The sequence below is a fragment of the Cheilinus undulatus genome, linkage group 5 (genome assembly GCF_018320785.1).
Source record: "Cheilinus undulatus linkage group 5, ASM1832078v1, whole genome shotgun sequence".
Classification (NCBI taxonomy): Eukaryota; Metazoa; Chordata; class Actinopteri; order Labriformes; family Labridae; genus Cheilinus; species Cheilinus undulatus.
The window spans coordinates 33,691,258-33,714,339 of NC_054869.1; the positions used below are offsets into that span (position 1 = coordinate 33,691,258).

At 38.6% G+C, this 23,082-nt stretch overlaps 1 protein-coding gene across 4 annotated transcripts in view; it reads right to left on the reverse strand.

Annotated features, from left to right (window-relative positions):
* Positions 1-14,801, reverse strand: part of gpat2 (glycerol-3-phosphate acyltransferase 2, mitochondrial) — a 180,209-nt gene extending 165,408 nt beyond the window's left edge. For 3 of the 4 annotated variants that reach the window (XM_041786462.1, XM_041786460.1, XM_041786463.1), the window contains exons 1-2: positions 14,418-14,763; positions 1,862-1,909 (exon numbers count right to left, since the gene is read on the reverse strand). The gene's annotated coding sequence lies outside the window, so the exon portion shown is untranslated. The other variant, XM_041786461.1, reaches the window with a different exon arrangement.
* Positions 14,802-23,082: the final 8,281 nt, after the last annotated feature.

Consider the following 23,082-nt stretch of genomic DNA (forward strand, 5'->3'; position numbering starts at 1 on the left):
ATGAGATTTTTAAATCCTGGCTTTTAACAACACTGGGGTCATGTCTTTAGCGACATCTTTTGTTACTGCGGCTGTTATCTTGGAGTCATCTTGTGGCATTTTTTAACGATTACCGTGTTTAGTTCAACCTCTTCCTTTTTAAAGTTGGACTGCCAGATGACAGATCCAGCGCCGTTACTCGTGGTCAGTCTCTGAACGTAGCTTACTAGTGGCTCTAACTCAAAAAGCTATTCTGTTTACCTCCTTCTTCTACCATGCTTCTCCCTCCTCCGCTGATACAAAAACATGCATGTGCAGAGGAGAGTTTTCTTGATGGGTGGGGGAGTGAACTCTCTGCTGATAGAGATGCATTCAGGGACAATGGGAGAAGCGAAACTCCAGCGATTTACACTCGATGTTCGCAATATAGTAATTTCATACATCGTGCAGGGCAAAAGCCGTGATACAGCAGCAAGTTTTCTCGATATATCACGCACCCCTACCCGTATACGGGTATTACTGTATTACTGCCCATTCCTACATGACACTGTGAATCTGTACCTTTTAAGATTTTCAGCAAATCACAGCAATATTTTAATAATATTGACCACCATGATATTTTAGGTCATCATTATCATAATATGAAATTTCAATATAGTTAAATCTCCACCAGTAGCCTAAACATACATACAGGAGACACACAGACTCTGCCCAAACAGGGCTCAGTTCTCTGGGTGATGGTGAGATCAGGCAGACTTTAATGCAGATCAGCCACGGAAATGAGAAAATGAGCTGTTTTGGTTTGCATCAAGCAACACAGAAGTGGCAGCATGAAATAATTTAGGTCATGTGACTTACATTGCACATTATTATACGATTAGACTATCATGCATGGGCACATTGCCATCGTGGTTGTTAAATGAAACATTGTTCAGCCTTCCCCCAACACAAATTAATACTTTTTTCATTACGTCAGAAAGAAATGTAGAAATAAAGGAGCTAAGAATTTGATACTTCCAAGACACAAATTGAGTTTTGGGAACACTTGGAGTTTTTGTTCTCAAAAACACAGACACATGCATGGCCAAACCACACTATTCCCTTGAGAGCACTCGTGTAGAGGAGGACAGATGCACTCATTGCCCAGCAGATATCATGAATCACTGCTGCAGGTCCCTTGGCATAAGACACTCACAAGGCAGAGCACTTCAAAAGCACCACATACAGACCAAATAGGCTATATCCCAGTTGGTTTAGAAAAGAAATCTGAAATCTAGGGCTCTGTTAATATTCTCTGTGTGAGGTTTGTGATGTTGTTGTATTCAGAATTATACAGGACAAAGAGACTAGTGCTGACAAAAGTGAAAGCATCCTTATTGTCTATGAAGTTTACTGGAGTTCAGACTGCAAATTTTCTTTTTAGTTAAACATGTATTCTCATAAAGTAATATCGCATCATTTTTACAGAGATATCATTTATGTATGCTTATAATCCAAAATCCCAAATATCATTCCTTTTGATTTTCACATACAGAAATTCTCAGCAGGCCATACTCTAGATTCAAAGGATGTATTTTCCTCAGAAGAGCAGTCCCTGTGATAGTGCTGATGGTGTACTAGTAATGTGGCCGCTTGTAACATAGCAACTACGTGACTTATTCAGTACATTTTCCATAGAACAGCTGTGGACCCACAACCATGGCCTTGAGAGCAACCCCAAGGGCAGCAGAGGCCCCAGTACACAAGTGGTAGAGATTAAAAAGAATGGACTTGCATTCACCATCACACAATGCTACACCCAAGAATGCAAGCAAAAAGCACAACAGACTCCTTGGCATTAATTGCGCCCTGTCTGAAACATGAAGAGGGATGTTAGTCCTACCTTATTTTGTAGCAGCGTTTGTCTGTTGAGGGCAGTTGACATTCAGTGCTGTTAAATGGAAACAGAGACATGTTAAAAAGCTAGTTTGTTGATACAAACCTTCTGAATCAGGGGGGCAATCTAATCAGGTTGAAACAATGCAAATCAAAACATAAATAATTAACAAAGTTTTGGTAATTGTGTCTTTGTGTGTCTGACTCATGGAATAAAGAAATCCATTCATGTTTTGTCTTCTATGTGCAATTGCAATCTTACTTGTGTCTGTATGTGATCAGAGTAAGCAAATGAGGTCTTTAGTGCCAAAACATTTTTTGTTTATTCCTGTGTGAAATGCATGTGACACATAACCCCTCAATCCAAGCAAGAAGTAAATTTGTCCATAACAAGATGAGAAGGATGAGAATAAAGCCTTTAAAGGATGAAAGTGTGACATCTTCAGTCTGATTAAGTATTCACAGTCAGACAAGCCAAATCAGAGCTGAGAGGGAAGACTTCAATGCAGCAAGCAAAGACAAATGAGAGAGGAAAGGACTGAGATGGGAGAGGAGGGAAGGGTAAACTTTGACTCAGTGCATGTTTGATTGCACTGATTTCTTTCTTTTCTATTCCCCGTGTTGTACATCTTATCTCATGCTGTAGATCTTGTGCTGACACACAAGTTCGGTATGTCATCACAGGTTTGTTTTAGGAGGGGTGGGGGTGTAGCCTCTGAATATGCCTGTAAATCTGTTTTCTATTTTAATTCTGTAACATTGTGATATAATACGGTTACCCTGAAGGGCAAGAAAAATACCATATGGTATGATATTTAGGCTATATTGCCCAGGTCTAATACCAGAAAAAGCAGTAGAAACTTTGCATGGGCCTGATACAGATCATTCAAACCAGGGGTGTCCCGATCCCGATCGTATGTCTCAGATCAGAGCCAATAGCATTTTTAATTGATTAGAGATAAGAAATTTGATCTGACAGCCCAGTCGATCATTTATATCAGCTGTTGTGGACGGAGCATAATTTACTGCAGGCTGTAAATGCACAAGTAACACAAGAAACCAGCGGTAGCAACATTAGCATTCCTGGGGTTTAAACATTAGCAGTATGGAAATATTCTCATACGTGAGAGGGAAACAGTCCAATGGCCACTTGTTTCACAAGGTGGTAGCAGCAGAGCTGTTTAACACTGCAAATTTGATCCATCATTTCTCACTATAGCAACAGCATAGGCAGCTACACCAAACAACACACTCTGGACTTTAAGAGGAAGGACAAGTACCCTTGAGAGAGCGATAAGGCAAAAAAGATAACAGAAAAGTGGTTGAATTCTTCGCTTTGAACAACCATCCCATCTCCGTGGGGGAGAATTTGGGTTTTTGTTCTCTTCTTGAGCTGTTGGACTTATGCTATGCCCTGCCGTCTTGACATTACATTACTGACACTGCCTTACCAGAGCTGTACAACAAAGTACATGACAGCATACTAGAGAATTTAAAAAGCAACTTCATTGCCGTTAGCTTCACTACAGACATTTGGAGCTCTGATTTTTGCCCCATGTCACTGCTGAGTCTCACTGCACATGGGATTGAGTCCTTCATCTCCAGTTAAAGCATTTTAACTGCTAGTTTTCCTCAACAAGAACCTTCAATTCATTTTAAAGTAACAGTGGGTAAAGAAATAAAAGTGAGGGAGGAAAAAGTGATGTAGCAGCCCCAGTTGCAATTAAGAAATTGCACTGTATAACAAAAGTGAAAAAAAAATTGCTTTTAGGTGTTGTAATTTGTTATCAGCATTATTCAACACATCATTTGGGTCTTGTATGCGATTCTCAATCAATATTTTAATAGTAAGCACTAATACTAGAGGTGGGCGGTAAACCGGTATTAATACCATCACTGGTAAATTTTTTGCCACGGCATGGATTTCTGCAAATGCCTGTGTTGTGCTGTGATGCATGCGCCAGGCATATGCGCTCCCACAGCTGGCAGAGAGAGTGATTTGTGACACACAGCACAGGCTGTGTCTACTCAATTGTACGTTTAGCTCTAGCATTATGTGCAACCAGGTAACTAACCGAATATGAAAGACTCTTGCCACTGTAACTAGGCACAGTTAGCAGGCAAAAACACATGTTTTTCCTCTCAAAGTTTGACGGCTGTCCCGCAACAAAGTCAGCTGCCGTCTCTGTCAGCCTGCCTGGAGCTTTAACACAAGCTAAGTGCTGCTTTGGCTGGTCAGAGCCCAGCGCTGCAGCTCTTCCTCTCACAACAGCATAAACAATCATTTAAAAGTCCATTTTAACTTATGACTTTCTTTTCTAAGTCCACAGTGAGTCAAAGATCCAGGCTGCGATGTTAAACGAGGTCAGAGAAGCTCCTTTAACCTAGCCGTATTCTCTGGTAAGCTAAGCTAACTCAATGCTAAACACAATACTTCAATCAAGCTCTTCAAAATAAAAGTCTGCGGCCGTTATTTTTCTGAAACGCTTTATTGTGAACACCTTCACTAGGAAACGTGTTCAAGTCATTAGCAGCTTAACATACCCCATCATGTTAGAGATGAAATGTTAAACTTGGAGCGCAGTTAGACAGAAGTAAACCTAGAAAGACTTAAAAAAAAAAAAAAAAACATGTTTTCTGTGTTCCTATACTTAGAGATAAATTGAGTATGCCATCAAAGGCTTGTTTTAAGGGTAGAAGGGGGTTAATAACACTTGAATTTGGATTAAAAAGCATTATCTCTTTTTAATTTTGCAATACCGTGATATAATACTGTTATCGTCAAAGGCAAGAAAAATACCGTGATATGATTTTTAGGCCATATCGCCCAGGCCTAACTAATAATAGCAATAATGTATGCTAAAAGAGACAAAAAGTGACCCAAAAAAACCTTATTATGTGTAGAACAACAAATGAACTTGCTTCTGTCAATTTTTGTTTTTATAACTTCACAATTCCAACCCTCCTTTATCTGGGCTAGGCAAAATGACTCAAGAGATACTCTGGCAGAGTAAGACACAAGAAACTTTAAATTTTGTTTTTAGTTCATCATTTATTTATTATTCTATTTCACTTAGAAGTTTAGTTTTCTTATGTTTGGTTTAGTTTTAAACCTTATGGTCTACTTAAGAGCCTACAACAAATCAATTTTACAACTTTACAAGCTGAAGACGGAAAATATAATGCATTCAGGTAACCTCAGCAAATTAGACGACTGTATTATATATGTTATGTGTTCAAATGCCACATAAAAATGGGAAAATTTAGTTTTTGACAAGATACTTTAACAAATACAATTGTGAATATGAAGAATGTGTTTATATGTGAGGGATATAAAATAGATAAAATAGCTTTTTAACTCAAACACTACTCAGCTAAGACCACTCGAGTGGTCCATCCAAATGGGATTATTATCATTTTTCTTGTAATTATTGGTTACTTTACATTGTTGGTATATTATTTTGTTATGAGAGCATCCTAGGATGGAACTAAATTAAAATACAAGACCTATACGGAGTTTTCATGTGATTTTACTTATTCATGGTAGTATGAAATTAATTAATGCAAAAATAATCGTGATAATCGTAAAATCATAATTATTTCTCTGACAATAATTGCACCTAGAAAATCTGTAATCGTGACATCCCTAGTGGCGAGTGGGCTTAAAAATTTACCAGCCAGAGACAAAATCTACCTGTAATTGGCGAGTCTTGGTTTTTGGACCCTGTCCACACACATTACATGTCTCTGTCTCCTCCTGTTGGCTCTATGCCTGGGTGATCTTTTGTCAATGCTCCTACATTTATGAAGGTTGAAGAGTTTCTGTCATAATCTGCACGTGGACAGGGTTTATTCACGCACGTAAATAACGATCATAAATATCAGCAGTAGCGTCGGGTGCTATGAGAATCATGCATGCAAGGAATAGAAAGACAAAAAGACCGTCTGCCAGTTTATTGATCCCACATGAATGAATTTGAAAATGATAAAATGATCATCAGGTGACCTGCAGATGGGCCGCTCAGTCTGTAGGAGAAGAGCTGACCTGTGAGGGGTCGTGCATATTTCTGCCTGCTGTGGATCAAGATCAAGAGGGAGTTGGTGCGGACATGAGCTCAACTGTCATTGATTTTAACTAAGTTTCCCACCACTTTGTCAGATTGCAGTGTGATTTTCAGGGGATAGCAGTATTTTCCTGCATTACAAGTGTCAGACTTGTTCCGAGAATTTAATGAATTACGCACAACTGCTGCAGTCTCACGTCGGAATTCAGTGCTCATCTATCTTGGACGTAGAACAAGCAGGACATCAGTTCATACACAACTTTAGAGGATAAGTCAGTATATAATCGTAGGGGAAACACTGTATCGGGACTCGATACTGGTAGTTATGTTACAATGTTACAATGTCATTTAGCAGACGCTTTTCTCCAAAGCGACGTACATTTGAGAGCAAGAACAACACAAGCAACGATCTAGACAAGAAACAACATCAGTAAGTGCCATCAAGTGCTTCAGGTCCAATTGGACGCAAGTGCTGCCATGTAGAGTTTAAGGCAGAGTACCTAAAATATACGTTGTTGTGGAGTTTGTTTGTTTGTTTTTTTTTGTGGGTTTTTTTTTTTTGTTTTGTTTTGTTTTGATTTTTTGTTTTTTTTGTTATTAGACAGCAACAATGAATCAAGGAAAATGTGGGATCACTAATCGCCATCCATTAGACTTCACAACAACTATTTACCAAGTACCAAGTGCTGGATCATTCCCAAAGAGCTGGGCAAAGAAATCCCAGAAGTAGAGCAGGACAGTGCGAGCTAACTATAGTTGGGAAACTCATTCAACCACTGGGGACAGCAGTGGAGAATAGTCTGGCTGAGACTCAATCTACTACTGGGGACAACAGTAGAGAATTGCCTAGCTAAGTGCAAAGTGTTCTCTGAAGAGCTGGGTCTTTAGCCTTCTCTTGAAAGTAGAGAGGGAGTCTGTAGATCGAATGGAGTTGTGTAATTCATTCCACCATTTAGGGACAACAGAGGAGAAGAGTCGAGCTAGTGACTTAGGAGCATGATGTGCTGGAAGTACCAGGCGCCTTTCGCTGGCTGAGCATAGTGGGCGAGAAGGGGTGTAGAACTGGATGAGGGACTCCAGGTAAACAGGAGCAGTTTTAGTTACTGCTTTGTAAGCAATGATTAGAGTTTTGAATTAAATGCGAGCTGCAACTGGAAGCCAGTGTAGAGAGATTAAAAGAGGCGTGACATGAGCTCTCTTGCGTTGGTTGAAGACCAGACGTGCTGCTCCGTTCTGGATCAACTGCAGAGGTATAACTGTGTATGCAGGTAGGCCTGCCAGTAATGAGTTACAGTAGTCAATACGTGATATTATAAGAGCCTGTACCAGGAGTTGTGTAGCATGCTCTGTCAAGTAGGGTCTGATCCTCTTGATGTTGTAGAGGGCGAAACGGCAGGACCGAGCAATCGAGGCCACATGGACCTTGAAGGTTAGCTGGTCATCAATCATGACACCCAGATTCCGGGCTGACTTAGTGGGCAAGATATTATTTGATCCAAGCTGGATACTGATCTTATTCAATATAAAAAAAAAGTCAGATCAGGATCACAGGCAAAAAAAATGCTGATTAGGACAACCCTATTTCAGACGTGCTTTTCTTGGAGTAGACAACCACTGACTACTGTAGCAGGACACGTGCTCCAGGGTGCTGACAACTAGGTGCCAAACAGCCGCTTGATTGTCAGCACCTGTGAGTACCAGAAGCTCAAAACAAGCGTCACTAGCAACAGCAAATAAACTGTTTGGTATTGGTGGAGAAGAGCTGACAAATTTTTCATGGGTGCAACTCACATACTCAGCTCTAATGCTCAACCCACAAATGCATGTTCTTTACAAATATTGCACCATTTAAAAGGGAAATAACAGGCTTTCCAATGGTATATCACTTTTTACTAAGAAGCATTGTTCCAACAAAGAAATAATCTACCAAACACAAATTTCATTACTTTCTGTGCAGTGTTTACATGCATTATGGGCTAACAATACTATTGTGTTGTGTTATGACAGAAGTGTCACCAAGAGGCTCAAAAATCTGATATTACAAACTTAAATACACTGTAAACTAATATAAGTTTTCTGTAGTATCTATTATTCAACTGTGCTCATCCAGAGCTGCTGTCTTTTTTGCACTGCAACTCACTGAATTACAGTCTGCATCCTTTGCCCATGTAGTTATCAATCACACATGAGGCAAGATGCTTAAGGCTTTTTGTCAATAAGCTGTTCATGTTGGCTGCACTAACCAGGGTCAGCTGGGACTTCAGCTAAGTCGATTGCAATTGACAAGCTAATTAAATGTTCTTAAAAACAATAAACTCTGGCTTAAGAGTCCCTACTTTTGTTTGTTTTCCTAACTCACAAGCTCATTGCAGACAAATGTATAGAAATTGGAAACAAAACACTTCCTGTCATTATTTCCATTAAGTGGCGCAACTAGACACTGTTATACGTTATTGTTATTGAAAATTAATCTCCTTTAAGCAGCAGCACAACCCTTTCAGAGAAGAAGCTTATCTAAAGGATTTATAGTCCCAGGACTTCTACACACAGGAAGTCAATGTATATCAACAGATTTATAGGGACAGGAAGTCCCAAATCTATCTAATGTAACTATATATCTCCCATTCATCAAATTCACAGAATCAGTGCTTAAATTGACTCACTTTTATGCCCTCCACGCATGAGTTCAGAGGCATACACTATGCTACTATTATGATGATAACAGTAGTAATGATCATCCTCTTACTCTCCAATAATCACAAATAGATTACTTGTCTGCATGGACCAGCCTGCAGGCTTTCTAAAGCTCTGTTCCTCAAATGAAGCTACACAACCTTAGCTGAATAAAATAGAAACAAATATTTTCTTTGATATCGGGTAAGCGGATACTTTCAGGTACAGTTACAGGTATAGATCAATAGTTCAACTGTAAACAACAAAGAATGTGGTAGCCTCCTAATTAGCCTCAATGAGGAATAGAGCTTTCAATAACAAGGGGCCCTTATCTACAACTTTCCTTCTCTAATAACAAATGTGTTCAAAGCACCACATGACTTAATGTTTAACAAGATTAGGAGTACAATGATGTTTTTTTTTACATCTGCCCAACAATAATCATTACTTAAAATGTTTACTCTTTATCGGCTTGTTAGTTCTTTGATATTCAAGATACATCCCAAAAGACATAAAGGTTGACCTCCTGAGTATTTGTTATTGAATTTCAGTAGTTCTGCCAGCCTTTTTAGGGTCTTTGGGGTTCAACAGCAGTAACTGCAGTTTCAGCAACTAGCTTTCTTTCAGGCCTAGGTTGTCTTCATATATTTTTGATTTTATATTTTGTAGATAAGGGAATGCTTTGTTTACTTAGACACCATCTGTGATCTAGTGCAGTCTGAAATGCAGCCCAGGACAAGAAGTGCAGTTAGAGAAGTATTACACTTCTAAACTTTATTTCTCCTGGTATAGTGTTTTTCGATTAGTTCAGTCTATACTGAGCTTAAAGTTTTTATTTATAAATAGGTTAGTATATATTATTCTAGTCTGTCAAAAGCATTTCAAACTGTCCCAGAAAAAATGAGTTTTTTTCTAAATGAGACATTTGGTGAAACTTAATTATTTCATCAAAGGTGTCAGAATAAATCTTGAATTTTTGGCAGCTGCCTTTTAACTCATACAGATGGCCTTATGTGCAGAAAACACCGATGGCAATGTTGATTTTGAACACTCAAGCACTTCTACCAAATGTGCCTTTTGAGTTTTCATTTCCAAATAAATACCACCACATTACATATTACTGACCCTGTTTACACTTGGCTTTAAGTAATTTACTGTGATCCAATTACAAGTGGATAGCCAACACACATCACCGTTCAAACCAATCTGTCACACATCTCCAATGTCTCCAGCTGACAACTTATGTTCACTGTTCATTACAGCCTCTATCATTGTGATTTGAAGGTCACAGCTTTTAAATCAGTTCATTGCAACCAAGTACCAGATTTGTTTTGCACTTGTTGGCTAAGAAAACAAAAATGTATAATAAAGAAATAATATAGATGGATGGAAAAGTAATTTGGCGCTTGATAAGGCATAAGAAATAGGAAATGTAGGGCCCTATGATTTCCACGTTAACGGAATCGCAGACGTAATCGTGGAATTGTCCAATAAAAACAGAATCTACTATTTAACTCAGAAATCACAGAAATTGAATGAATTTGACTGAAATGCTGTCTTTTTAGAAAGAGGAACATATATCTGGGGAATATATTCCGGGGTATCACTAAAGTGTGGCACAACTCGTGCCTCACTTCATAAACACTCATTCGCCCCCCTCCCAAACAGTAAAATCATGTCAGAGCAGCTGCACGAAACACCGGCAAACATCCCGTAGCTCAACACGGGGAAATACTGTGCGACATAATGTTGCACCTACAAGAAAACACATCCATGCTACGAGTTATTTAACCTCACCACACCACAGAGTCGTTGAGAGAGTGTGGTGTGTTTGTGTGCAAGGCACACAGCTGTGACTCCAGGCTTAACTTGAATACCTACTCACCCCTCGAAGGCTTCAAATTCGAGTCGGACGAACTTAAGAATATTGCAAAAGTCCTGTAGTTCACATGACGTTACATTTGCGTATCAATTAGCTTATTAATTCCTCCCGTAGATACTGTAGTTCCCTTTGGTTATTTAACGAGCCAGTAGGTGTCTGCATTTACATACCGGTCTGATATGAGGCAGATGGACAGACAGCAATGTGTGGAGAGAGATGAGGAGAGAACCGTTAAGGTCAGGAGTAGAACACAAGGCAGCCTCAAACTGCATGCCATTACATATTGTAAGACTCAAGACAGTTTTGTTAAAAGGTTTACTTTAAACAATTTAATGTTTCCTTTTTATAAATTTACTATCACTCTGTGTTTGAGAGAACAGAGGGATTCAACATTTACATTAAAAACATCAGTTTGGAGCCTGTGTGATTATACATGTGGATGTGTCTGAAAATGCTGGAAATATCTGACTGTTACACTTGTTATAACTGTTTAACATCAGGATTATCCAAATGGTGGCTCCTGGGCCAACTGCTGCCATTTTTCAAAAAAATTTAAGGTTACTTTTATTTAATTAGTGAACATTTTATTCACCTACATAAATAAGACACTGTTTGCTATGGTAAAATTAGTGTAAAGGTAAACAAACAAAATTCCGAAAATTTAAAATGGAAAAAACGGAATTTGGCAAAAAATAAAACGGACTTCATAGGGCCTTAGACATGGCACACATTTGCAACTCAAACACTTCATTTTGCATTGATGATGAACAAAAAGTTATGAAGTCGAGTGGGTCTCAAACCACCTCAGCAAACAGTTCTGAGTTATGGGATCACTGCAAATATTTGCAGTAATAAAAACGTATAAGTGCTGTCCATGTCATGCAGCAAGTAAGAAAATATTGATTTTACAAGAACCAAGTGCTTGTGGGATTACTAAATCACTCCAGCTTTACTTAACTTTCACTTTTATTTGAAATGTGCAAAATTTGCAGTGATAGCTCTCGACAGTATCACTACCTTTTTTTCTCTTCATAGATGTTTTTGTTAGCCTATGTACTTAACAAGACTAGGTCAAACCTGGTATATGGCTGACTGCAACTATCTGGGATGCCTGTTGAAATGTCTGACTGACAGAGTGATTCTGTCATTATTGTTATTTTTTGTTAGCCATATTTATTGTGGCAACTTAAATGTATATTTACATTCTGTCCTCTCGCTCTGTCTCTCCTCTTATAATAAATAAAGCTCTTCTCTGTGTACATATGGATCCCCACAGAGACATGTCAGACTTCACCGATAGAGACAGACAATGTCACTAGAGATTAAATGCTTTTTTGTCAGGTACAAGTCTTTTATGGTAGAAAGTTTATACTAACAATGAAATACTAACGCTCAATGAATGGTTTATTCTAAAATAAAATATAAAATGCAGCAGGTTTCATGAACATTTCTAATTCTCCTCATACAGGTGTGTAAGTGTCCTAATATGTGTAAAATTAAGCTGAATTTCTACTTTCATGTTGCTCTCGTCTTTTATATCCGTTAATTATCTATAAACAGTAGGGATGGCACGATTACCCGTTTTCACGATTAATTGCGGAATTAAACTTTACGATTAGTTAATCGTAATGTTTCCTAAATACTGTCAATTTCCAGAGAAGATTATGCCGGGAACCATATTGGTACGACAGTGCAACTCGCCAGGAATGAAAACAAAGTTACACAACATCCCCGTGTAACTACCGCCTGTTGCTTCCTGCAGTTGCAGGCGGAGGCCTGTCACAGTCCCAAACAAGCTACAGCATGGAAGAGGAAGAGCTGTTTCCGTTGAATAAATGGTTGAAATTAGCCGTGTGGGACTTTTTTGGATACAAAAAATATGGCTAGGGTGTCATTGTGAAAGACGGCCAGCCTAAATGTAAAACATGCCACAAAAAAGTTGCCGTGAAATCAGGCAATACTTCAGCACCTGCGGGATAACCAACCGCGCTGTATGCCAAAGTAAAGGTAAATAGTAACTGGGTAAAGATATATCAATGGTAAGGATGGAGATCAAAACACGGGTCCATAAGGACCCAGTTCTGTGTTTTTGAAATACCCAAAATCAATAACCTTTTAGCTTATCGATACTGCTGTTGAGTTTCACAGGCTCTGTGATGTAATGTCATTTTAAGATAAGACTGGTGTAAAAACATACATCAGTTCTTTCAAGGGGAACATAAACTAGGAGTGTCATGCATCACATCAAATAATAATGTACCTTAAACTGTCAGCTTGAGGAAAAAAGACTGGCAGTTGTGGATGTGACGTATGTTTTTCGTGTAAAAACTACATGAAAACGCTAAAATGTCAGATATATGAGCTCATTAAGATTTTTATGCCAAAGTCTCTTCAGGAAGAGGAACTGTGACTGTGAACGTCCAGAACAGCAGAAACTTTTCTCTTAATCTGAACTCTCTGCTAAGTGAATACAACTAGATGAATAATGTTCAAGTCCCTTTATTTCACAACGATATTAAATAGTTTTGCTTTATTCCCTATCTATCCATTTTTGTCTTTAATTTTCTCATCTCTGTTAATTTTATTACAGAGTCTATTCTGGTTCCATCTTTCTCTCAGCTCGTTCTGTGAAAAGCTCTATAAACCGTGTCTTCCCTGCATGACTATGATGATAGATATGATATTCACATTATGGCAACATGACGACTTTAGCGCTTTAACTGGTTGTGATTTACAAACGTTTATCACATTTACTTTAATATTTCATATAGCAAAACAAATACAGTTTAAAATACTGACTGATCAGTTCACTATTTAAATGAAATGGAAATGAAAGAAATGAAATCATTGTCATAAGTTGAATGATCTAGATTTCATATCTGTAATATCCCTCTGTTCATCCTTACTCCCTTCCGTTTATCACATGTATTATAAGTTTGACAATATATTTTACGGTTTAAATCGGGGCTAGCAAAGTTACAGTCAAGTTATTCACTTGTTATGATGAGTGGTCAACAGGTGCGTCACTTTAAATAAGGTTTATGCAAAGCACTGTGGGTCATCTTTTCGTCTCTCCTTTGGTAAATGATGGTCCAGAGTTTCCTAGGCTAAAGGGGATAATAAAGGAAATAATGAAGCTCCTTTCCTTTTCAGTTGGAGAATTCGAACAGCCTTTATCATGGCCGACACAAAAATGCTTCCGGGTCGTTTCACTCAGTTAGGAACCTTTACTAAGCAAAATGGACTATTCGAGGACCCTTTGTCTACTTGTATTGCCATACGTTGCGGACATACAGTCAGTCAATAAGGCTTCTGGTATATTGTGTCTATGGCTTGGACAGGATATAGCTAGTCTTAATTTTAATTTAAAGATGTGATAAACAATTCTTTTCTTATTAAAAAAAAAAAAAAAGAAAAAAAAAAAAACTTTTTTAATTAAGTCAAACAAAAAATTACCCGAACTGACTGGGAGGGCGTCGATAAGCTACGTTCAGTTATCGAAATATAAGATAGATAAATTGTACCAAGTTTATGGTTGGTTAGCTAACAGGAAGTGTTCAAACCTAGCTAAAGTTTCAGCAGAGCTGTCCCAGGTGTTTTAGCTACAACGGTGACCGTGTTAACTGGCGACTTTTATCAGAATGCAGCAGATATTTGTTACAGTAGATATTAAATATATAAAGAGTCGTACCAAATGCTTTTTCCCCCCCTAATTAGTAACATAAAATTAACTTTGCAAATACCAATCTAAAACAGGCTCAGCTTAACGACATCTGATGCAACAACGGACGCAACGTTGCAAGTTAACACGGTGACTCGTTAAACCATAACACCGGTCAATTTAGCTAGCTTACGTACTTTATAAACCTTCTCACAGCCGTTAGTTTAGCAATTTATAGTAATATTTCCAGAAAATGTAGAGAGTTATTTACCAATTTACTTACGTTTGGATAAAATATTGATGTCAGCAGCCGTTAAAAGCGGTGTTGAACGTCGGTCGAAGCGCTCTCCCTGCTGCTGTCACGGCACCTGCACCGAGCGAGCTCTGTCAGTCAAAGAGAGCACGCGACTGTTAGCTGAAACGTAGCTTTCGAATTTGTACGTCACTTAAGCACAGGCCGACTTCAGCAACTTTTCTCGAATGTTTCAAGATTCAAAATGTCGTTGGACACGTTGGACATTCAGTTTCCGTCAGCTTCACTGGCTTTAGAACCACTTGTTCTAATGTAAACTGATAATCTATGCTCCCAAAAAGATGGCTGCCGGGAGCGACAGAAACTCTCTCTAGACTGAATTACCTTGGAGGGGAAATTTAATCTTGTATGCCTCCTTAGATCAAATTGGCATGCATGAAGGAGCAAGACAAGCTGAGAGTAATAACAACTAATAAGAGATGCAGATCACTAATACCTAAATATGGCCAGCAGTGTAGTGCTAAGCTCTGAGTCTTATGATTGTCAGAAATAAATTTGACAAAAAATCTGGAGTGTACCAACAATTGTGGAATTCATTGAAAATCTGTATGATTTTTTTATGGCCCCAGTTTTGAACCATTACAGCCATGAAGTCTTCTGAGCTGTATCAAGGACAATTGGAGCAATGGTTTTGCTAGCGAATCAAGACAGACACACAGACATGCCACAAATTATGGTAGTGAGATGTGAGAATTACTTACTGAGCTCACTGGACTTTGCACAAAATATAAAGCAGATCACGTATCACACATTTTTCTTTGGCTGCTTTAATGTTAAGTACCTTTCCAAGACAAACGGGAATTAATTTCCTCCATTTTACTTGAAATCAAGAACCGACCAAACATGAATGAATTTAATATTCACTGAGACAATTTGACTGATTAGTTCCTCCTTTCTAGTAGATAATGTGTAAATCAATCAAATTCCCTGAGGTCGGCTGAAAAGGTAGAAAATAACTTTATAATTCATTAAGGTGGCTTGAAAATTGCTGCTGCTTCAGCACTACTTGAATGAAGCAGAGGTGTTTCCCTTGAGAAAAAAAAATAGGGAGCTCTCTGGGATTACACATGACAGATGATTAACCGAAGGACTTTAATGTTGAAGTATTTTACATTTACTCATGTTTCAAGTTGTTTTTTGGATACTTTTCTCAAGTTGCAGGAATAGAACGCATTGCCCATTTTGTGGCAGTGGAACAAAATTAAATCAGCCTTTATCTTCTATAAACCGTCACAAATACAAAAAGGAATTAATAATACTTTGGAATAATTTACTGGTCATTTGAAGAAAAACAATCCAATTTTCACTCTAGATTATAAGTTCTGTCCATCGATCAGAAAACCAACAAAAGGCACATTTTCTGGTAGTTAATCATCACTGATTTTACTTTAATGAATGATATATGGATGGGTAAAACTGCTTCAAAAACATATAGATTTTTGCTTCCGCTAGTTCTGAAAAATTAATGCAAAGGCTAGGCTTTGTGCGTAAAAAGGTGTTGAGTACAGCCTGTCCAACAAACGCTGATGTCTGTTTATGGTATAACAGACATCAATGTTTAATGGCGTGCCCTTTTACACTTGTCTTCTTCCTGTCTTTCACTTTGTGGCAGTTGCACTGATGGTGAAGAAGAGTGGTGAAAAGTAGCTTCCCTCTTCCGAGCCCTTATTGGGCAAGAGCGTTTAATCCCAATAGAGCGAATGATTTAGGAGAATATAGAAAACAGAAAAAAGCTCAGCCCATGTGCTTGTGGTTAATGATGCATCCCCTAATAACATATTTATTGTAGGCGTTAATATTTCACAACTTTTATCAGCCAAGGTTTGAGTATTTTAATTACTTCTGTATATCAGACACAGCACTGACTCAGACTTATTCAGACTATATACTCTGTGAATATCTTTAATTAGTATCAATTACATGTGGGTGTTCATTTGCATCCTATATACGATGTCAAAAAAGTCTAAAGTGAACTTTCAGTCAAGCTGAATATTGAGATAATTAGGCATCCACCCACATAAATCACACACAAGAACACAAGTGTACAAACACTGAAGCCTGACTAGTACATGGTGAGCCACTCCAGGACAAATTAGGATGAATCTCTGTGATAATTGCCTCAGATGAAATAAACTTTGGCACTTTGATGCTACTGTCAACATTACATGGCTAGAAAACTGCAGATTATCTTGACAACTTACTGGACTCAGGAGTTTATTTCCCGCAATGCAGCGGTGTGATTACATCTGGTGATGCCATTGTCTGCGTAGGCGCCGTCTCCAGCCGCATCACACATTAGAGCATGACTCCTCACTTGCATGCTTTGTATTCACCAAGGCTGGGCCGATTTGAGACTCAGTACGCATCAGTAGGCTCCCTGCTCTGCTGGTCTGCTGCAGCATGAGGAGGACATGCACATTTCAGCTGTAAAAGTGCTGCTCTTTATATTGCTGTGGTCTGTGTGTGCTCATAGATGAGTGTGTGAAACACAAGTAAAGAGAGTTCCCTTCTTCTGTCTGCAGTGAGCAGCAGAAGATGCCAATTTGTGTTAGCCCTGTGCCATGTTTCATTATCACTTACTCCATCACTCAGTGGCCACCAGGCCTGATAAGCAATCTGGAGAATTCCTCAGCTGTCAATCAGTAACACCCATCCCTATCACATTAGCCTCCGCTCTCGTCTCTGATCACAATGTTAGCTGCTTTTGTCATCTGGCCCACAATGACAGCTGCAGGAGCAGCTTCACCTTCAACAATCACAGGCTGAATCATCCCCCTTCGTGTATTACTGGAATAAGAGTGTGAAATGTTTTCGAGAGAATCATACATAAAACATGAGCACACACGCAAAAGAACACAAACACCTGTCTGAGACGGGGGATAGTAAGTGACATACTGTGTATTTGGCAGTTGTTACACTACTTTGCAGTCGGGTGTGTCCTCACATGGCACAGGGGCCTTTAACTGGGAAACAGTTTTGTCACTGAAGTGCATTGTTTCATTCCACATGAGCAAGTCTCTTCATTAAACTTGGTCTGTTTTCATGATCAATATTATCATTGGGCTTTTCATTATTTTACTGAGTACAGAATAACAAATAGACTGGGACAAAGGAATGAAGCAGTGGGGGATGACATTCGGTTAGTGGACAAGGTTGGGAGTTGGGGCTTGCTGCTGCCACCCCTGAGTGCAATAGCATCTATTCATATGCAATTCAACCACTGAACAAAACCAGTGATTCTTTCAGTTGTCATTAAATGTGTTTGTAAATACAGGGGCAGCAAAGAGACATAGGAGACGCCAATAGCCTAGTATTTGGGTCATGGCTAATGTGTGGAGGCCGTACTTCAAGAGAAATGCTTGAGTTCAAGTCTGACCTGTAGCTCCCTGTGATGAATTTGAATTAAAAAATACCGGTCAATGATTGAAAGAAAAAGAAAACAGAAAATTTTTTAGCATTGTCCAAAAAAAAATTTCAAACTTTTAAAGGGCACCAAGCAGCTGTTGAAAAATAAATTCATCAGGAAAGTGTGCAAAACTGCAGATCTATGAATGTCCAGTAGAGGCTAGCTGTAAAAACCACCAAAAACAATCTCTGTCAGGTCCCATATCAAGCATGTTTACAGCCTAGTTGAAAAAACATTTTAGTGTGAATAGCATATTTATTTACTGGTACACCCTGTACAGGGACAGAGCATTTTTCCTATCTCAGGAATTTTGATTATATTAACCCTCAAGGCTCATTTTATGCTCCCTGTCAGTATGAAATTGATCTGTCCCATTTTAGTGACACAACCGTCACTACCCGTTTACTTATACAAGTCTGTTATGTGTGGGTGAGTGGGGGGGTTCTCTTAACAATCTACACTCAGTGCCCCATAATGGCAAAGTGAAAACAGAATTTAGGATGTTTTTGTAAATTTATTAAAAAGAATCAATTGAAATATCACATTGATTTAAGTATTCAGATCCTTTCCTCAGTACTTAAGCATCTTTGGGAACAATCACAGCCTGGAGTCTTTTTGAATATGATGCGAAAAGCTTTGCACAACTGCAATGGGAGACTTTCTGCCATTCGTCTTTTAAAATCCTCTCAAGCTAAGTCAAGTTTTATGGGGACGTTGACGGACAGCCATTTTTAGGTCTCTCCAGAGATGTTCAATATGGTTCAAGTCAAAACTCTGGCTGGGCCACCCTAGGACAGTCACAGAGTTGTCCCTAAGCCACTCCTGTGTTGTCTTAGCTATTTGCTTCAGGTCACTGTCATGTTAGAAGATGAACCTTGGAGCTAATCTGAGGTCCTGAGCACTGAGGAACAGCCTCAGTGATGTAAAATAAATCCTCCACTGCTCCTTAATGTCTCATTCCACTTTAAAAAAAACTCACTGATAGTTCAGTGGACAAGTCAAAGGTCATCTGAATCTTGTGCTGTCAAACATTTACCTTTTTACTGTCCCCTTATTTCCTTGATGATCAATAGAAAGTTCCTTTTTTGTAGTAAAGTTTATGTAAAAATCTTCCATCCACCTATGAAAGCAGGTCTGTGTCCAAAAGTCAACTACCCTTGCCAAGGCCGGTCAGGAGACATGCTACAATGTCTTCTCTGCAAAGACAAGCTTTCAGTGTGACTCTTAGTTCTCTTGTCAAAGTCGGGTGTGTCCTTTTCTGATTAAACTGCTGCTTTCCTACTGCTACATTCAAGCTAACAGATAATAAGTATTCTCACCCACTTGTTACAACTGCAAACCCACACCGAAGCAGACCGGGAGAAGAGCAAAAACATATTTTCTGTCATGAACAGCTTTCAGTGTTTCTCCTTTCTCTTGATTAAATAAAGAAATGTTGTCCAGTTCTGACAAAACCACCGTTTTTTCAACAGAAGAGCAAAAACACATTTTCCATCATATTTTACTCTTTATTTCATGCAGAAATGTGGTCCAGTTCTGATAAAACTACTGCTATGTTGCAGCAGCCATTACAATCGGCTAGTACAACTAAACCCCGTTCATAACTACTGCATCGTTTTCCTCAAATGACGCTGATTAATCCAAACGGCGTGCTGTTTGGCACAAACGGTGTGGATTGGAGCTTTTTCAGATTAATTTGCCTGATAACAGACATGGTGTCTGGCAAATTTATCTGCTTCTTAAGATTTAACTTCCACAGGCCTCTGCATGACTCTTGGCCCTTAAAAGGACTTTGATGACAAAAACTCATCAAGGAGACTACAATGAGACCAAAATTTAAATTGGCTTTCATTGGACACTAAAACCCATATTCCTCCACTGCAGCTAAATCCTTAAAAACACATCATATCTGTAGAAAGCAGGGATCCCAGGTTTTGTATGGCGGCATGATGTGGCACCAGATTCAGGCAAAGAGAATACATTTTTAACTCAACGTTTGGACGAAAATGTAAAGATTTTTTATGAACTAAAATATATTTTAATTACATCAACTCTAACTGGATTAAAACTATAAAGGGTAGAAATCAGAAAATGTGACTAAAACTAATGGCCTTTATATCCTTACAACTAAGAGTAAAACTAAAAATTGCTTCCAAAATTAACACTGTTATGAAATCAACAATGTTGGCCATGGTACGTGTTTGTGTTTTTGTGCAAACTGTGCATGCACTCCAAAAGTACAAATACACCATTAGCCAGCAGCTAACAGCATGCCAAACAACAGTGAAACGTTAACCTGACTGGGCTCTACGCCTGCTTTTAGAGTACGTTTTAGAGTGTAAGATTGTGTCTCACTTCCTTCAAAAACACACAACTAACCTTATTACAAAAATACTGACATGCAGCTAATAAAGTTAGCTCAGAATGCTTGTGTATGTTATCTGAGGTCATTTCTTCATGTTGTCCTTCTATCCCTGGATACCAGGAGGCAGAGGAATCATTACATCATCCAATTAATAATCACATTTTTATCTCTGAATTGCTCTTCTCAGGATAAGCATCTTGTTTCAAAGGAAAACACTGGAGTTCCTCATTCAGTGACAGCTTCCACCAGAAGTCACACCCATAATTTACTTAAGGTATCGTTTCATGGGGGTGAGGAATAAGGTGCAAAAAGCTTTTGGTTTAATATATGACTGAAGATCCATAGTGTCAGAGCTTTTTATTAATCATTAAAATAATGGTGATTTTATCATTTCTAAAATATATGGCTTTACAAACCTTTGTGGCTTAATTATCTTTTGTTGTTTATGTAACCATCTCATCGTAGTGCATCGAAGTCAGAAAGTTGCTTGGTTCTGACACTCATCATTTGATAAAGCGTCTTTTAGAGAACATGTTATTGATCATCATTCTAATGAAAAGAAACAGTTACTTCTAGATTTAGAAACAAGGCTGTATCTGGTCATCCACAAATGTCATTAAACCCCTCAAGGAAAGGCTTTAGATTCTGAATAAATCTTTGGCAGCATAATTTCTCCTTGTGGGACATCACATTCAGTTTCATGCTTTTTGCACTGCTTTAAAGCATTGAATTCTGGGAGTTAAATCTACTTTACTTTACATAGGGCTTGTTTTGAAGCAGGGCAGAAGTTAGAGAATTGTGTGTGCATTCTGCAGAGTGTTTCAGGAAATCTCACCTGCATTAGTAAAAATGGCTCTGACATTTTTAAACTCGACATAGCAAAGGCAACACTGCACGTGTATCCAGGAGTAAATGTTACCCTTTTCTGCTTCCAGAGTTTTATCTCCACACAGGGAGGCTTACAGGAAAAATGTGTCCTAAACATCTCAGATTGCTTGTCTTAGAAGTCTTGTAGCATATGAAAAATGACAACAATAGTTTCCTGTCTTATCTAGCAGGCTATCACATCCCTGCTAAATGTTACAGGCTGATGGATAGCAGAAATATCCTAGCATTAACACGCAATGCTGCTATAAATGCCTGCAAAATGGACCTACTTTATCCTCCATTCATGTCATAATCTTTTCAAAGCAATGTAGAATAAATGAAAATCTAATGGCATCGTATTCATTATTGTGAGTGTTAAAGTACCCACTCAGAAGCAGATGAATGTGTAAGCTGTTGGAGTGCTCCATGAGCAAAGAGGACAACGCCTGAGACCATTCAAGCTCATCCAAAGCACAACACAAGAGGGCCATCTGTATGTAGCATTAATATGTGTATCCTGGGTCTGTTCTTGCTTTATCTGCTGGCCTCAATCTTGGTTTTTTAAATTGACTGAAGACATATTGATGCAAAAAAAAAAAAAAACCTTGAGATATCCTTGATATAAAACCCCTAACAAGGATCAAGTGTTAAGACTGATAAGGCATGAATGCCTCTTTCTCTTTGCTCCTCCTGTTAGTCACATGCTTCCCTTCATCCACACTGATGATAAGATGTCAACCGCTGAAATCAGTCACCGTTTGAGCTGCATAAAAGGGAGGAAACTTTGGGACAAGGCCAGTATACTAAGGTCAGAGGCAATATTAAGGACACAAAATTGGGTTATGTTAAAAATTATGATCATCGATATATATTATATTATATTATAATTATCAATTATGAGAACAGACACTTCTTTTCCAGCTGGTTAAGTCATGTGTTTTTGGAGCTCTATTTTTACACCCCTGGAAAAGGGCAAATAATCCATGTTGTAGTTCTGTGCAGTTATCTGTTCAAGGAAAGACATAATCAATAGTCTACTTCAGTTAGTTTTAGTTTATAGGTGTAGCATGATACTTTGTTTTCCTTTTAGGATTTTAAAGAGACAATAGCTAGAGCTCATTTCAGTCACAGCTTAGAACAATCTGTTAATATCTAAATCTCTGTTGTGAATACAATATTTAATCTGGTTTTATCTTGTATTATTTAACTGCGTTAGGACAACGTGAAGTGACAAAGAACTCCTCAAAGTGTTTCCGAACAATAAATGTGTGATGCTTCATTAAATCCAAAGTATCCTTCAGTGTATTTCAGGGGCAGCAGCACCTTGGGCTTGTAATATACTGCAATACATGGCTGAACACAATGTGTTGGGGAATAAAGGATGTACTCTATATCATTTTAGCCCGGGGCTAGAGGCATTCTGTTTTCAGGTTTTACTTTTGTCAATCCATCTGGGTCATTCTTTAGAAAATTGTATCTGAACACTTTGAGTGAATTTCTCAAAACTTTGCACAAATGTCCTCTCAGACTCAAGGATGAGCTATTCGATTTTTTAGTGAACATGACACCTTTAGAGCAGTGATTCCAAAACTTTTACAGAGGGCCCACTTTGTACAGTGTGACCCAACAATGTTTTTGCTTAGCCCGTTGTCTGCGCTGTCCTTGACTGTTTAGTTGGGCTGATAGCTGCTGTTAAGTTGGATAATATTAATTCTGGACTCAATCTGGTCCTGACCTGATGCTTTCTGTTGTACAAGCCTTGAAGAGGCCACTTCACCTTCCGCCACAAAGGCTTTCTTTGTTTGCTTGACCCCTTGAGCCTTCAGTGGCTGTCTGGTCTGAAACAATGAGTTTCTTTATTATAGCCGCTAAAAACTTATTTGGGGACAGCAAAAAAGTCTCCTGCACCTCAACCCTGAGTCCTGACCCAGACTTTGGGAATAAATGTTTTAGAGCAGTAGTTCTCAGCTGGTGGGTTGGGACCCAAAGGTGGGTTG